Raw genomic sequence first — 16,765 nt, 5'->3', positions numbered from 1 at the left:
GGATGTTAGAATAATAGAATGACTTGTGTCTATGGGACGCAAACCAGCTTTATTTATAAGATGGAGGAGAACATTCCAGAATATGAGCACAAGACATAAATACCCTTATGACATAACTACCCTTGTACCCCATTTTACATCACTCCCCCTCAAGTTGGTGCATAAATATCACACATGCCCAACTTGCCAAGAATAGGGTGAAAGACCTTAGAACTAAGACCTTTCGTAAAGATATCAGCCAATTGTTCATTGCTAGGAACAAAAGGCACACAAATAAGACCCAAATCCAGCTTGAAGTGGCAATCAATTTTCACATGTTTCGTTCCCGTCATGCTGAACGGGGTTGTGAGCAATGCTAATAGCAGATTTGCTGTCACAGTAAAGCCGCATAGGAAGAGTGACAGGTACAGTCAAATCAGTAAAAAGACATTGAAGCTAAAGAAGCTCGCAAATGCCATGTGCCATTGCCCTAAACTCTGCTTCAGCACTAGACCTTGCAACAACCGATTGCTTCTTGCTCCTCTAAGTGACAAGATTACCACCAACAAAGGTGCCATAACCAGAAGTGGACTTGCGATCATCAAATGACCCTGCCCAATCTGTATCGGTGTATGCCTCAATGCGAAGGTGATCATGAGGAGCAAAGAGAATGCCACGGCCTGGGGCAAATTTCAAGAAACAGAGAATACAAAGCCATAGTTATCAAGGCGTCGCCATGGTGATGCCATGGCATCCAGGCTCCTTGTTCGCCTTGGACGCCTTGGGCGTCATGGCGGTGTCGCCTTGAATTTTGACCCCTAAAACACCATGGTCGCCTTCCCACCTTGATAACTGTGTACGCAGCATAACATCCATGTGTGAAGAATATGGGTCATGCATGTACTGGCTTACTAAGCTGACAGCATATGCGATGTCAGGACGGGTATGGGAGAGATAAATCAATTGTCCGACAAGCCGCTGATATCGGCCTTTGTCAACGGGATCACCCTCCTTGCTTACCAAATGAGAATTAACTTTAATAGGAGAATCAGCTGGCTTGCATCCCAACATGCCTGTCTCAGAGAGAAGATCAAGCACATACTTCCTTTGAGACAAATAAATACCCTTAGAGGACCTTGCAACCTCAATGCCGAGGAAGTAGCGCAGCTGTCCAAGATCATTTATTTCAAATTCCTTGCTCAAGAAGCTCTTGAGTCTGGAAATCTCACCAATGTCGTCACCAGTAACGACTATATCATCCACATATACTATTAAAATAGCAATCTTTCCACCTGATCTTTTGATAAACAGCGTGTGGTCAGCATTGCTTTGAGAGTATCCTGCTGCAACCATAGCTTGATGAAATCTACCAAACCAGGCACGGGGTGATACCGTGATTGCTTCAGCCCATATAGTGCACGCTTCAGTCTGCACACTTTTCCTTGAGTTTTAGAACTCGAGAAACCAGGTGGGATGTCCATATACACTTCTTCCTCCAATTCTCCATTGAGAAATGCGTTCTTTACATCCAGCTGTTGCAGATCCCAGCCCAACTTTGCAGCAAAGGACAAGATAACACGAATGGTTTTCATCTTGGCTACTGGAGCGAAAGTCTCCTGATAATTGATCCCATTTGTTTGAGTAAAGCCCTTTGTAACAAGTCTAGCTTTATATCGGTCCATTGTACCATCAGCCCTTTGCTTGACTGCAAAAACCCATTTGCATCCAACCGTCTTCTTTTGTGGAGGAAGACAAATCAGCTCCCATGTGCCATTTTTCTTTAGAGCCTACATCTCTTCAACCATGGCTGCCTACCACTGCGAGTGGGCAATAGCTTCCTGCCAATTCTGAGGAATAGGTACAGAAGACAAAGAAGACATAAAACTATAAAAGGAAGGGGAAAGGGAGTCATAAGAGACAGTTTTAGCAATAGGATGCAAGGAAAAATAAGGATAAAGTACGTAACGAACGTATTAGAGCGGATGTGGGAGTCGCCCCGATCAGTGACAAGCTCCAAGAGAGTCGCTTAAGGTAGTTTGGTCATATTCAATGGAGGCCTAGGGATGCCCCAGTAAGGGGGAGTGATATGATCCCGATTGAAGGAGCTAAAAGAGCTAGGGGCAGGCTTAAAAAGACCATAGGAGAAGTGATGAGGAAGGACATGCATAGCCTAGGTCTTGTACCTAGTATGACTTTGGATAGGGCCTATTGCAGGGCAAGGATCCAGATAGCAGACCCCATTTAGCTGAGATTCTCCTGTAATGCTGGGTTGGGCTGCTTTCCTCTATCTTTCATCCTTCACTTTCCATTTTGTATCTAGTGTCATATTCCATCTTTCCTCAGTCTCCATTTCTTCTTTCATATTGCATCCCCTGTTAGAACTTAGTTTTCTTTTATTGTGTTTGGATCCATGTAGCCAACCCCATGAAGTTGGGATACGGCTGAGTTTGTTGTTGTTGTTGTTGTTGTTGTTGATGTAAGGTACAGGACCTAGTGCCTTTACGAGTGGCAATAGGCAAATCAAGGGAAGGATCATGTTCATAATAGGGAAGAGAATTACCAGGAGCAAGGACAGCATGATCTGGTTCAGCAGGATCAGGTCCAAGAGGTAGAGATTGGTTTGGTAAAGTTGGAGATGTAACACCAGTGGTCTAATTCTGCCCTTTGCGAGTATAGACACGTATCGCTGGTGGAGGCCGAACTACAAAGAAAGGAAGCTCGGCAGGAGTAGTAGAGGTCTTCGACATGAGAGGAGGCTGCCCATCTTCAACTGTAGATGAAAGCTCCCCCTGAAGGTGAAGCACAGTATAGTAGGGTTCAGACTCATGAAAGATGACATCCAAAGTAACAAACCAACACCGAGTAGGTGGATGATAGCACCGATAGCCCTTTGAGTGGTAGAATAGCCTAAGCAAATACACCGAAGGCTACGAGAATCAAGCTTCTCATGAAAATAGTGGTCACGAGCATAGCAAACACAGCCAAAAATTTTTGGAGACACTGAAAAAATTGCAGAACCCTGTAGGAGATCCAAGGGGCAGCGGAAGCCAAGCACACGAGAGGGAATGTGGTTGATTAAGAAGGCTGCAGTGACAACAGCATCACTCCAAAAAATGTTTAGGAACATTCATCTAGAAGAGTAAACACCGAGCCACCTCCAAGAGATGTCGATTTTTCTACTCAGCCACACCATTCTGAGCCAGAGTGTCGACACAACTAGTTTGGTGAAGTATCCCATGGGAAGAAAGGTAGGCCTAAAATGAGTTGTCAATGTATTCCCGACCATTGTCACTTCTCAGAACCTTAATTGTGGCCCCAAACTGGGTCTGGATCATCTGGTGGAAATGTTGAAAGCAAGAGAAGGCCTCCCCCTTGGTATGCATCAAATACACCCATGTAGTGCGAGAATAACAATCAACAAAAGTAATAAACCAGCAGAACCAGTAACAAATACAACCCGAGAGGGGCCCCAAATATCCGAATGAATTAATGAAAAAGGAACTAAACTTTTATTGTCGGAAACATAATAAGTAGTTCTGGTTTGCTTGGCTAAAACACATGCATCGCAAAAAATTCAGTACAATGCTTAAAAGAAGGAAAAAGTCTAGCTAAGGTTCCCAATGGAGGATGTCCCAATCTGTGATGCCAGTGAAGAAGTTCAGAAGCTAGAGGAGATGGAGAGGGATAAATTGCCCCTATGACCAGATCCTGATGAGATGGAAAAAACGTGACTGCGCAATTTAATTTGGAGGTAAGACTACTTATAGACAACAGATTATTAGAAAAAGAAGGCAAATGCAACACAGATGAAAGGGATAAATTTGAAGGACAAGAAACGGAATCAATACCAGAAATAGAAGAAAAAGTGTCATTAGATAAACGAACCCTACCTGTACCAAAGCAAGGAGAATACTAAGAAAAAAATCCTGAGGAACCTGTCATGTGATCCGTAGCCCCAGAGTCGATGATCCATGGGGAGGAGAGCACAGATGTACTACGACCACAAAAAGGAATACCTGAACTACCAAGAAGCTGTTCAGCAATGGTAGAGGCAGACGAAGCTGATGCAGATGTAGATGGCTGGTCCATCTTAGAAAGAAGACGGCAGAAGGCCGCAAGTTCATCTGAAGACAAGGTTGAGCCGGGAGAGGCGGTGTCAGAAGCCTCAGTATGCTTGGCCTGGCTAGAATGAGGCTGGTTGGAATTGCCACGGCTACGACCAGGACCACGACCAAAAGAACTGGAGGAATCAGGGGCATCATCAAGACGACCATGCAGCTTCCAGCAATAATCCTTTGAGTAACACTCCTTACCACAATAATCACACTTGACAGGTTCCTTGGTTGAGGAACCACCAGACCGAGAAGAATCATTACAGGACTACGAGCTGGACACAAGAGCAGATCTCTCAGGACGTGCTGGAACAGGTGTAGGCAGCATAGTACTACGACGCCTATCCTCAAGCTGAATTATGGCATATGATTGCTCCAAGGTAGGGAAGGGTTCACGGCTCAACACCTGTGCGCGGAGCTGATCATATTCAACATTCTGCCCGGCTAACAAAGTAGAGACACAGATCTTATCTTCCCGTTTCTTGAACTTAGCAACATCTGCAGCAGTAGTTGGAACAAATTCCTCATAAAAATTAAGCTCCTGCCATAGAGAGCAGAGCTCATTGTAGTACTATGAGAGAGGCATTTCTTTTTGCTACAGTCCATGAATTTTTTTTCAGAGGTCAAAAACTTGTGCATCATTCCCTACCTGGGAATAAGTGTCCTGGGTAGCCTTCCATATTTTGGCAGTGGAATCAAGAAGAAGGTAACAGCGAGAGATGGAGGGCAGCATAGAATGCACAAGGAAAGCCATAACCAAGGAATTTTACACTCCCATTTTTCAATCTCTGTAGTCCCAATAAGTGGCTGAACTGTAGTACCAGTAAGATAGCCATAATAACCCTTGGATTTGATGGACATTTAGCCCGACTAAAAAAGTATAGACACGGATCTTATCTTCCCGCTTCTTGAACTTAGCAACATCTGCAGCAGTAGTTGGAACAAATTCCTCATAAAAATCAAGCTCCTGCCATAGAGAGTAGAGCTCATTGTAGTATTGAGAGAGAGACATTTATTTTTGCTGCAGTCCATGAATTTTTTTTCGGAGGTCAAAGACCTGTGCATCATTCCCTACCTAGGATTAAGTGTCCTGGGCAGCCTTCTATATTTTGGCAGCAGAATCAAGAAGAAGATAACAACGAGGGATGGAGAGCTGCATAGAATGCACAAGGAAAGCCATAACCAAGGAATTTTCACACTCCCGTTTTTCAATCTCTGTAGTCCCAGTAAGAGGCCGGACTGTAGTACCAGTAAGATAGCCATAATAACCCTTAGATTTAATGGACAGAAGGCAAGACCGTGACCATGTCAGATAATTGGTGCCATCAAGCTTGACAGCACATGGTGGAAAAGCAGAAAAATTATGGGCAGAATTACTATCGCCATTGTGAGAGTCACCAATAGTAACGTCAGAGCCTGGCATGGTTGATCAATCAAGAGAAAGATCACCAAAGCAAGAGATAACCAAAATATCTGGTGAAGAAAACCTGCAGAGAGTGGTGCCAACAACGAAGAGATGGCCTTGAAAAATACTGCCAATAATACTCAGCTCCAGAAATACCAAGAAGAATGAAGAAGCCACGATCAAAGGAAGAATCAGCAAAGGTCGAGTGCAAGCAAATCCTGGAAAAAACGATAGCAAGAAAACCTGAAATCTGATCGAGCTTGAGTCTGGAGCAGCAAGAGACAGGGATTGGCCCTGTGAATCACCAACAAGCAAGCTGGGATTGGCACTGATAAATTGTCATACAAGGATAGCCTTGTAGATCGAAAAACAAATCACAGAAAAAACTGTGAAAAGAAAGAAAAAAAATCGTAGACCTCTCAAAACATGGGAGAAATTCCCGTAAGTGATTTAGATCATGAGAGGCATATCAAAGGAGAGAAAAGGCTCTCGGTGGATTAGAAGGAGCCCACCGAGAGCAATGAAAGAGGATGGTGGTGGTGGAGATGCAAAACCGAGAGAAGAGGAGAGAGAGAGATCTCGGTTTTGGTGGTGGTGCTAAAAACGAGAAAGAGACAGAAGGAAGAGATTGACCAGGATTAGGTTTTTGAGTAACCCGCTCTGATGCCATGTTGGAATAATAGAATGACTTGTGTCTAATGGGACACAGGCCAGCTTTAATTATAAGATGGAGGAGAACATTCCAGAATATGAGTACAAGACATAAATACCCTTGTATCCCATTTTACAACAAGGTAAAAAGACAATACTGCCGCTTGTGCAACAACCCATATCACACGATCAACCGTAGACAACCATAATTTCTATGTGAATTCATCACCAGAAGTTTGTAATTAACTCAATAGAAACGGATAGATTCAGTAAATATCCTACAGTTCAAAATGTGGCTTGATCCATCAAAATAGAAAATACAAAAATACCAAGCCATCCAATTAAAAAAAATTGCAAATTGGATGATCACAAAATTGGTAGTTTACTTTAGACATTTATTTTGGGACAGGCTCACAATAAAAAAGAAACCCTCAACAAACTCCACAATAGATGATAGGAATCTACTGCTCACAGATATTAACTAATCAGGAAGCAACATATATCCAAGAAATACTACAATTAGCAGAAGACATCAAACTCAACCCAATAGTTTAACAAGTGGGTAGTCAAAAGCCCTAGGCGCTTCCCTTTGAAAGGCAAGAGTACTTTAATAAAAAATAAAATTAGAGTAACTTTTTAACATAAGCTCCAAGAAAAAGCTTTACAAGTTGTCAATGAAAAGCCAAACCAGCAGTCCTAAAGATTGTCAGTAACTAAAGAACTACATTCACCTTGTTCGTCCTTCAGTTGCTGCAATTTATGAAGTTCACTTTTTTCAGAAGTATCGAGATGTTGGACCTATAACACACCATCAATATAATTAATAGATTTCAGGTGAAATATCAAGAACAAATGCATCAAATTGTTGGGTTGGTTGATCAGATATAAATGGATATGCAAGTACGGTAATAAACCTGATAGTGCAGCGTTAAATGCTCAACAGGAAAGCTTACAGCTTGCCTTGATTTAGCACAAAGCCTGACAACCTGAAATGTGGAAAACCGAGCAGATTGAGTTAAACAAGAAAAGTCCAGGACATCTTGACACCTATAAAGAATCAAGGTTAACCTGATTAATCCATCAGTCAACTTGATGCAGTCGACAGACAAAGAGATTCCTAATCCCAGTCTTCTGAAGAGTCCAGCAACAGCAATTTTCAGTTTGAGATTCATTAGCAAAAGGTTGCATAGTATGAGTTGTCTTTCAGTCTCCTAGTTGAAATAGTTGCTGCATTTTCGGTGTGGATTCAGTGAGTGAGGAGTGGATTCTCCTTGATCTATTGGATAATTTCCCTAAGCCTTGATGATGTGATCCCGTGGTTCAAAACCCAAATAAAGGTATTAAAATCCTCTGCAGGACCGGTGGGGCGGCGATGCACATCCGGTGGCATAGCAGAGGCCATGTGTGCCATGTGTGCCACCTGGCCTCTGCTATACCGTCGGATGTGCACCGTCGCCCCGACGGTACTGCAGAGGATCCTGGTCCCAAATTAAGGTCATTATGGGCCCACAAGAATGTGAAATAACTCAAGCTAAGAGTTTAGTGGCAAATTTGTAATTTCTATAGCAATTTATGAGTCGGGACAAAACATTAAGAATTCAGAATTTAGAGTAGTATTTGGTAATTGAGCCTTTCATAAGTCATAACAAAATAAGAAGATGTCTTCTTCTACCTTGAGTTACAGCAATCCAAGTTCGGATTGAGAGAACTTCGATTACGGTAACCAGCAGTCATATGAATCGAGAGAGCTCTCTCATCCAAGTTCGGATTCTCCTGAAATGTTAAAGTTAGGTTGCCAACTTAAGTTCCTCTTGAATACAACTAAAAAGTAAAAACCACTCCAAACATACAAGAAAAAGGATTTAAGGTCTGAAACTGGACCTAGTGGAAGAGCGGATACCAAGTCTGAAACTGACCATGAAACTCACCACCCAGGCAAAGCTTTGGTACGGTTTGAGTCGCCCCTGGGTGAGTAACAAAGACATAAGATTTCAGGGAGAAAGGAAGCAAGATGAGAGAGATTGATCAAATATCCGTCAATCCTGCTGGTTTGGTGGTAACAGGGAATGGGGTAGAACCGAAACTAATGGAAGAAAAAATAGTAAAAGAAAGAGAACAGTAATGGAGGAAGAAGAAAATTAACAGTGGGGTTCATGAGGAAGTCGTAACCTAGGAGCTGACTTAGAGAGAGAGAGAGAGAGAAAGAGAGAGGGGGAGCAGGGAAGAACCAAGCAAGCACGTAATCGCTACTCACAGCAGCACAGGTAAATCAAATAACGTCATTTAAAACTCCTTATCTGTCCAATGATGGACTACATGTGTTGCAGATTAAAAGAAGGATCTGATATGGTGGGTGATGAGGCATAAAACACCCCACCTATCAGAGGCTGCCACGTGGCCGACCCGACCTCAGTCCGAGAACCGAGTTGGGCCGAGCAGGAAATTGGGCTGACCCCATATCCGATAAGTCACCTGACAAGGCCTGGTTTGAGCGAGCCCGCCGGTGGCTGAGGCCGAGATTATACGGGTCAGCCATAGACTCCTAGCCGACCTCATGGCCGAGACCAACCTCCTCCCGGGCCGACCTCCATTGCCGACCCCACGGGCCGACCTCGTAGGTCGAGCCCTCCTCCACAGGGGCTACCATAGCGCCCCACCGGGGATCGCGGGGCCACGTCAGCACATCCCGAGAATCACGGGATAAGGACCGAGCCACGATCCTAGCGCATCACGGAATCGCACTCTACATGGACTCTTACCTTAATAAGAGTCCGACCCCGAAAATAACTCTCCACTCGGCTCTACGCGAGAGAACCTTCCGAAAGAAGGACTCCTACCATACTAGGACTCTTCCAACCGTCTCATCTCCTCCTTACTCTATAAATACCCAGGTATGGAGCACTATTCCTCAGCTTGCTTTTTACTACGCAGTTACGCTGTCGCGTTGAAGACCTGACTTGAGCATCGGAGAGTCCTAGGCCGGAGCCACACCGGCCCTCTTGCGCTCATTGCTTGGTTTTTGCAGGTTCATCCACGGGTGAACCAAGTACCGGAGGTTTTCACACGCAACAGTGGGCTTAATAGAGAATAATAGAAGTAAGAGAAGATAAGGAGCTGTTCAGGGACTGTGAACAGTAACTTGGAAGAGAAATAGAGGAAAGAGAAGCAGAAAGTGAAAGGGGAGAAGAGGGGCTCACACAAGCAGTCAAACCACAAAAAGTTTCAACCAAATGAATTAATTCATTCTTAAAAATCTGAAACTAGCGTAGTTTACAACCTTGCATTTAAAGAAAAAATAAGACTCCTAAGTGTAATCTAAAACTGAAATAAAATCCTAAATTGACTCTATTACTAAGACTTTTCTAATTAGACAACTAATTAGGACTCTAACTTTCCTAAACTAACTTAAAGATAAACAACTTAGGATAATAATGAACCCTACAATATGAGACCCACTAATAAAATAAAAATTTTCGTGCACCCAGTTACAACCCTACTTTTGGGTCTTATATTTCAGCCCATTACAACAATAAATACTAAAAACTAAAGCCCAACCCAAACCTATACCATTAACCATGGTAAAAGATCTTGCCGAGATCTCGCTATTATCTCAGTTTCGGTGGACCTCGAGACGAGATCACAATCGATACCTAAATACTACAATATCTCGGCCGAGATCTCGCCACATATCTCGGTCTCGGTTCAACTCGGTTGAACCAGACCAACTTAAGTCTTATAAAATCCCCCCTCTCATCTCTCTTTTCGCCTGTCTCGCCTCTATTGGTCTACTGTGAAGGGAAAACTCATACAAGATGGAAGCTTTGTGATTTTTTGGGGCAAATCTCACCTCCGACTGAAGATTGAAACTTCATCATCTCTCTTGGGAGCAAGGTTTAAAGTATCGGTATCGGTATCAGGTATCGTATCAGTCGGGCGAATTTAAGAGATGTATCATATCGTATCGAAAATACATATCGATCGGTGCAAAAACGCATGAAAATGATCAAAATACACATGGAAATACACTTTTGGACACAAAAAACAATATAAACAAGCAATATATGTCATATATCATGCATATACACTAAGAATTGTGAATAATGTATAACCAGACAAGTGCGATGCTATGAAATTGTTATAAAAGATGAGATTTCTTACATGCAAAGTCACTCTATTGCCATGAAGAATGTCGGGTTGGATCAAACTCATGTCTGTAAGGGTCTTCAAGAATAAGAACAACTAGGATGATGTTGTGTATTGACCGACCATAAGCACAATACTGATCCTTAAGGAAACAATTTTTGGTTTTGGGTGAAAAATAGTGGATTTGAGTTCAAATCTTTGCAAATGTATACAAAGCATGCATCTAATAGTTAGTTGAACCTATTTTCCTTGAATCATAGCAAAAACAAAAAAAGAACTATAATGCAAGATTTGAAGCAAAAGATCAAGTTTTTTTAAACAAACCTACCTTAATTTTCCTTCAAGTATTGAGTATGTCTTGTATTCCAAGGATTCAAGTGCGATGTTGATCTGACCCGATCCGACATATTTTGTGGAGCGACCCGAAGGGAGAAAAAGTGGAGATTTAGTTCGTGTTTGCTGTAAAATGTGAAAAAAGACATGTGTATCGTTCGTGTTTTGATGAAAAAAGTGAAAATAGCACGTCTCTTTAAGTATCGATACGTACCGATACATTTTAAAAATAATAAAAATTTGAAAAAGTACGTATCAGCTGTATCGATACATATCGACTGTATCGTATCGTATCGACATGTATCAGTCGATACATATCAATACATTATATTTAAAAAAAGAATAGATACGCATCAGTATGTATCGTATCGACATCGACCGATACCAAGACGTATCGGCCGATACGCACCGATACTTTAAACCTTGCTTGGGAGTTGCATTGCATCTCAAGTACACTTTTAGGTAAAAATTCCATCTCAAAAACAATTTTTGTTTTCATAAGAACATCATCTAACCTTGTTTGTTGACTATGAAATTATCATATGTGATACAATGTCCACTGATCTATGGATTGACAGAGGTGGAATTTTTTTTTTTGGTTTTTAAATTATTTATTTATTTTTCTGTAAAATTAAATGATTTTCTTGCAAAAAAAAAAAAGTCAATTATGAAATATACATCTCTTTCCAAGATCCAAAACAATTAGTCAATTATTACTAAACTGTCGATTGGAGCACCATGTATGATTATGAAATATGAACATGATGGCTAATGCTTAAATGGTTTAGAGTTTGATGTTGTTGAGTTCCTAATGTTTAATTAAGTTGTTTTACACCTCTACTTTAATTACATGAGTTCTAAATATTGTGTGGCTTAGCCTAGGGTAGACCTCACAACACCGTAGACTATCAACCTAGGGTTCGAAGTCAAAGTAGCATTTTGGGTTTGAATTTGTAAAAACTAATGATTTGTCTGTGTTTAGAGGGCCTAAAATAGGGTGAATGTCAAGTTTCAGGACCTATCTTGGCCATATGGCCACCGAAACCAACCATCGAGTTGAGCCAGGAAAAAATGCAAGATCTTGGTATATCTCGGTTTCATGGCCTGGCAAAACCAGTGGCGAAACCTTGACCATAACCAGGCCCAAATTTAAACCAAGCCTTAAATTGGGCCTGCATTAACATGCACCAATTTAAAGATTTGCAAACAAGAAACCAAAGCTATTTAGACTCTATAACTGAGGCAGTGTTTGAATCAAACTCCACCTGTATTCTACAACTAATGCAGACCAAGGTGGTGATCTGCTATGGTGGGCTTCACAGAGAGAACAAAAGCAAAATGAGGAGGGGAAGAGGGAACTCACGTTCAAACACACTCACGCAGAACTTCACTAATAAAATCTCATTAATCAAATCTAAGTTTTCATAGCACGGTCACATCTATTTAAATAAAAGAAACCCAACAAGAAAGGAAACTAACTCTAACTTGGAAACTCAAATGAATAAGGAAACTAAATCCTAGTAGTTTTTTAAAACTGAAATAAAAATCTTACGTAGCTTACGCAAACAATTAAAGGACATAAAATAAATAACTAATTACTAAACTAATTCCAACCCTTGTTGGACCAAAAACCTTTGGACCGGTTTTGTTTGGGTTTGGGTTTCCAAAGCAGATCATGCTTGTCCAACTAGTCAAGTGCATCTGCATCAACTCTCCTCTTCTGAAAAGAACTCGACTCCGTCGAGGTTGAAAAATGACCAAGGAGACCATCCGAAACAACACGCTAGAGGAGGAACGATCTCGCTACTTTCTTGTGCTTAATGTCAGGAGGCCCTTAAGAGGAAGAAACTTGATGCTTAGGCGCTTAGGTTTAATTAGGGATAAATAATGTAATTATCCTTTTTTTTTTTAATCTTGTTAGAGTCCTTAGTAGCAAGTTAGAGTTAGAATCCGTTTCGATTTTAGAGTCCAGAGTACAGTTGAAGTTCAATTTCATGGTAGGAATAAGATTGTTGAGTCTTTAAATATTTTTGTAACCAGCTTATTATTCAGATTTGAGAGTTGAATGAAAATTTTATTTTGGTTGAAAGCAATGCTTGCCGTGAGCTGCTCCTGTCGCTCTCTCCCTCTTCGATATCTTCTTCTTTAATTTTCTGCTTCTTCCCCAAACTTAGACTCATTCCCGGCTTCCCTAATCTCCAATTATAGCCTTGGTTTCTGAGTTTTTTTTCTTTTTTTTCTGGGCAGTATTACCAGATTCAGGAAAGACATTGTTGGATCCTTGCACACACATCGACTGGTCCTGAGATTTGATTCACGAGCTCTTTTCCCTAAGGCGATTCACACCCTGGAACCCTGCTCCCAATTGGTCCATCTGTTGTGAGTTACAACCCAGGTTCAGATCTGTTTTCTCTCCATCACCAGGTTCAGGTTGCAGAGACTCCTCCCAGCTTGCATGTTGATTATCGAACCTGTTTCTTGGAGGATTCAACAGGCCTGCGGGTTGGAAGATTATTCCTAAGGCCCTGGTTCGATTTTTTCTTAGGTGAGAGAGCTCCCCTTCCTGCGAGAGAATTCGCTTCCGCTGGAATCCCCTGTCGAGAGGTTGAAGAAGACTCCAATCGTGAGTCTATTTTAACCCTCTTTGTTTAACTTCCTTTAATACCCCTGCCCTTTATTCTTTAATTTCTCTTATCCTTTTTTATTTACTTTGTTTCAAGTCTGACCCTTCACATTAGCTAAATTCCTTCCTATCCTTCACTCTTGCCTATCAAAATACACAGTTAAGTTTCTGCCTAATTACAATTCTGCCATTGTTCTTGTGAGACTTCATATATTTACTGTTTTGCCATCAACTTTGAATTTTAGTGCTTCTTTGCTTGGGTGGATCCACAAGCATCCCAATAAGGGTTATTTCAACCTGGGTTTGCACCAAAACTTTATGATTTTGTTGGCGTGCTGGAAAGAGTAGTTATTTGCATACCCACAATATTGTGTCTTCTTATCAAATAGTCACGGTCAACCAAGAAGATTATGACATACCTTAAGAGGGAGAACATCATGTACACTGGACTGTGTCCTTTCAATCCACCAATAGAATAGGTGACCAAACACCTGTCAGTAACCTTGAGGTTAGTGATTTTCACCCATGCAACTTTGTAGGGGGTTGGATGTGGCTCTGTCTGCAATCCTAGCTTACGAACAACATCTTCAGAGACGACATTAGTGCAACTATCGTTATCGATCACCATAGTACATAATTGGTCATTGCACTTCACACGGGCCAGTTAGGAGAAGAGGGAAACTTGGTAGAAATCAGAGTTGCAGGGAAGAAAGATAGAAGAAATCGCATAAGAAGAGAAGGAGGGGGGGGGGGGCGAGTAGAGTGCACACGCACACAGCCCTCAGGCTACTCGAACCATAAACTCAATGCATTCTTCAAATCTGTCTCCAACGATGGGGATTTACATCATATATAAAGAGAAATAAAAGACTCCTAATTACTTCCTAAAACTTAGACCAACTAAAATAGAAACCCAATAAAATTCAAATTGGAAATTTCCTATGTCTAATAGCTACCCAAAATAAAAATTACACATCTTATTATCTTTTCCAAGTAAAATAAATCCTAAATATCCTACTGAACCAGAAGGTGGTTAGGCCTGGCTCATCTAGGCTTGGATATCCAATTGGGTTTGGGTCGGTCCAAGGTAGTGTATCTGCATAAAAAACTCAATTAACATAAATAAAATAAAAAGAAAAATTACAAAAACAATCCTTAATTAATCCAGCGCGTAACTGCATCACTTCCAAGGGGAGTTTACTCTTATATTACTGTTAATTCTATTCCTGGAATCAGCCATTCAAAGTCGCAACAAACAGGTCAGTTTGCTTTACCATACCCAGGCGGATATCTAGTTTTCTGCCCTATTTCCACCATTTTCAACCCCTCATAACTACTTAATTTCTGTCCAGATTGCCTCAAAAATTACCCAGCATCACAGTACATCAATCCCTACCAAAACCAGTCACAAAACCCAAGTTCCAGACTCTGATTCTGATCTCAGTTCATAATATCAACCGCTGAGTTTGATCCCCATACATCTAACCTAATTCGGCCCTCTTTTAACTATATGAAATTTGAGCCTAAAATCTTAATTAGCAAAAGGGTTTCTAATTGCCACCATCATCATTCAGCACACTGATTAAGTATCACCATATAGAGTTTATACCTCTAGTCCAGTTGCACTTATCTTCTCTGCAAGTTGGTCAACAGCCACGTTACTCGGAGCACAAACCAATACCTGGATACGGAATGGAATGCCAATAACAATGTTGTAAAATGTAGTAAATGCACAATAATGATTAAAAAGAAAAGGGAAAGGACATGAATATCTCATCTACCTGGCCTTGGCCTTGTTTTGCCATATGATAAACAATGGCAGCAGAAGTTACAGTTTTTCCTGTACCAGGGGGGCCTTGTATTAAACTTATTGGCTTCTGAAGAACACTCTTCACGGCAAAAACCTATTCATAGAAGGTAAGAATCTCAAGGTAGTCAGAGCAACTAAGTTAAACTAATTGAAAGTGGAGAAAACACAATAGAACTCTCAACTATATCCAACATGGCAAAGCAAATCAATACAATTTTCTCAAAAGCAATTCCAAACATACATTCTCCAAGACTTAAAAAAAAATTTACAAAAATAGAGAAAATTACACTGCCACCCCCTGAGGTTTGTACTAAATACAGAATGATCCCCTGTGTTTCTAAATTATACAATCACATCCCCTAAGTTTAGGTTAATTATTGCAGTCAGCCCAACTCCGTTAGAGCATTTCCGTTAGTTGCTGATGTGTTGACCATTGATGCTTTAAAATGACAAATATACTCTTAATGCGGTGTGAGCTTACCATTTTACCCATAAGACATCCCTAACTGTACACCCCCATCCCCTGCTACTTGAATCAATTGCAGGTTTAGGATTCTGGTGACCACTATTTCCAGAACCAACAAAACCAACCACTGTTGGCGAACCAACCGTCGATGAAAAAATAGAAGTTGCATTTCGCGGAAGTCGCCGAAGGGACCACCACAAAGTGCGCCGCCGTATGCTGCTGCTGAAACAAACACCCTCTCGGATTTGGGATTGCAGTTCCTTGTTGATGAAAATTTTGATGAAACCGAATTCAAAAAGCTTCTTGGAAATGGTAATGGTGAATCTTCAAAAATTCGTTTGAATAATAGAGAATCGATCTCCCAGGCTTGATTCAAGCTTACAGATTGACAAAATGGGAGAAGAATTCGAAACGAAGATCAAGGAATGATAGGAAATTCCTCACGATTTTGGTTTTGCAAAGTAAAACCCCCCTGTTAAAACCAAACCTTTCCCTTCTTTTCTTTCTCACCCCTGAAACAGAAAAAAAATGAAGGAAGAGAGGTCAGTGGGTAGGGTTCTGTCATTGGAATATGGTTCGGCTAAGGGTTTGAAAATAAAATTGAACACTATGATCAGGATTTCGAAAAGAAGAATGTAATGAAGAGTAGCCAAAAGAGAAAGGTAGAAGAAGGAGATGGGGTTTTCAGTGAGTGGGTTGCTGGGTAGGAGATGTGAAGAAGAGATGGAGATCGTTTTTTTTTTTTGCTTACTTGCGATCCTTGGGAAATTGAAGAAGATGAACATGGCGGCCATGGTGCTGATTCTCCCAAGCTCGTGGAGTCAATCAACGGCTGAAGTTTGATCTGAGATCGGAAAGATGGAACAGGCAGAGATTATGGATTGTAAAATCGATCGTATCAGAAAGCCTGAGCGAGGGGAATTTTTTTTTTTCTGAGAGAGGGGAATTGCAGTCTCTGTTTGATCTGTAATTTTTTATTTTTTTTAACTGTCTTATTCTTCCAATAGTCTCTTACTCTTCCTCTGTTTCCTTCTCTTCTTCTTCTTTGTCTCTTCAAAATTTCAACTTGTTTCTTATTTGTATGCTATTCATTAATAAATGTCATTTTCTGTCATTCTGCATGTAGAAAAGAAAACTAGAGATTCTAGAAATGGGTGACAAAATCAAGAAGCAACTCTGGTTCTTCAATAAGGAAAAAAAAAATAGGAAAAACACAATATTGACTACACAGTAGTGAGAAGAA

At 41.0% G+C, this 16,765-nt stretch overlaps 1 pseudogene; it reads right to left on the bottom strand.

Moving 5' to 3' along the window:
• LOC122642626 overlaps nucleotides 1–16,765 on the bottom strand; it is a 55,478-nt pseudogene that overhangs the window by 20,631 nt on the left and 18,082 nt on the right.

This window comes from Telopea speciosissima, chromosome 1, assembly GCF_018873765.1.
Source record: "Telopea speciosissima isolate NSW1024214 ecotype Mountain lineage chromosome 1, Tspe_v1, whole genome shotgun sequence".
NCBI classification, from domain to species: domain Eukaryota; kingdom Viridiplantae; phylum Streptophyta; class Magnoliopsida; order Proteales; family Proteaceae; genus Telopea; species Telopea speciosissima.
This window is presented reverse-complemented; position numbering and strand designations above follow the sequence as displayed.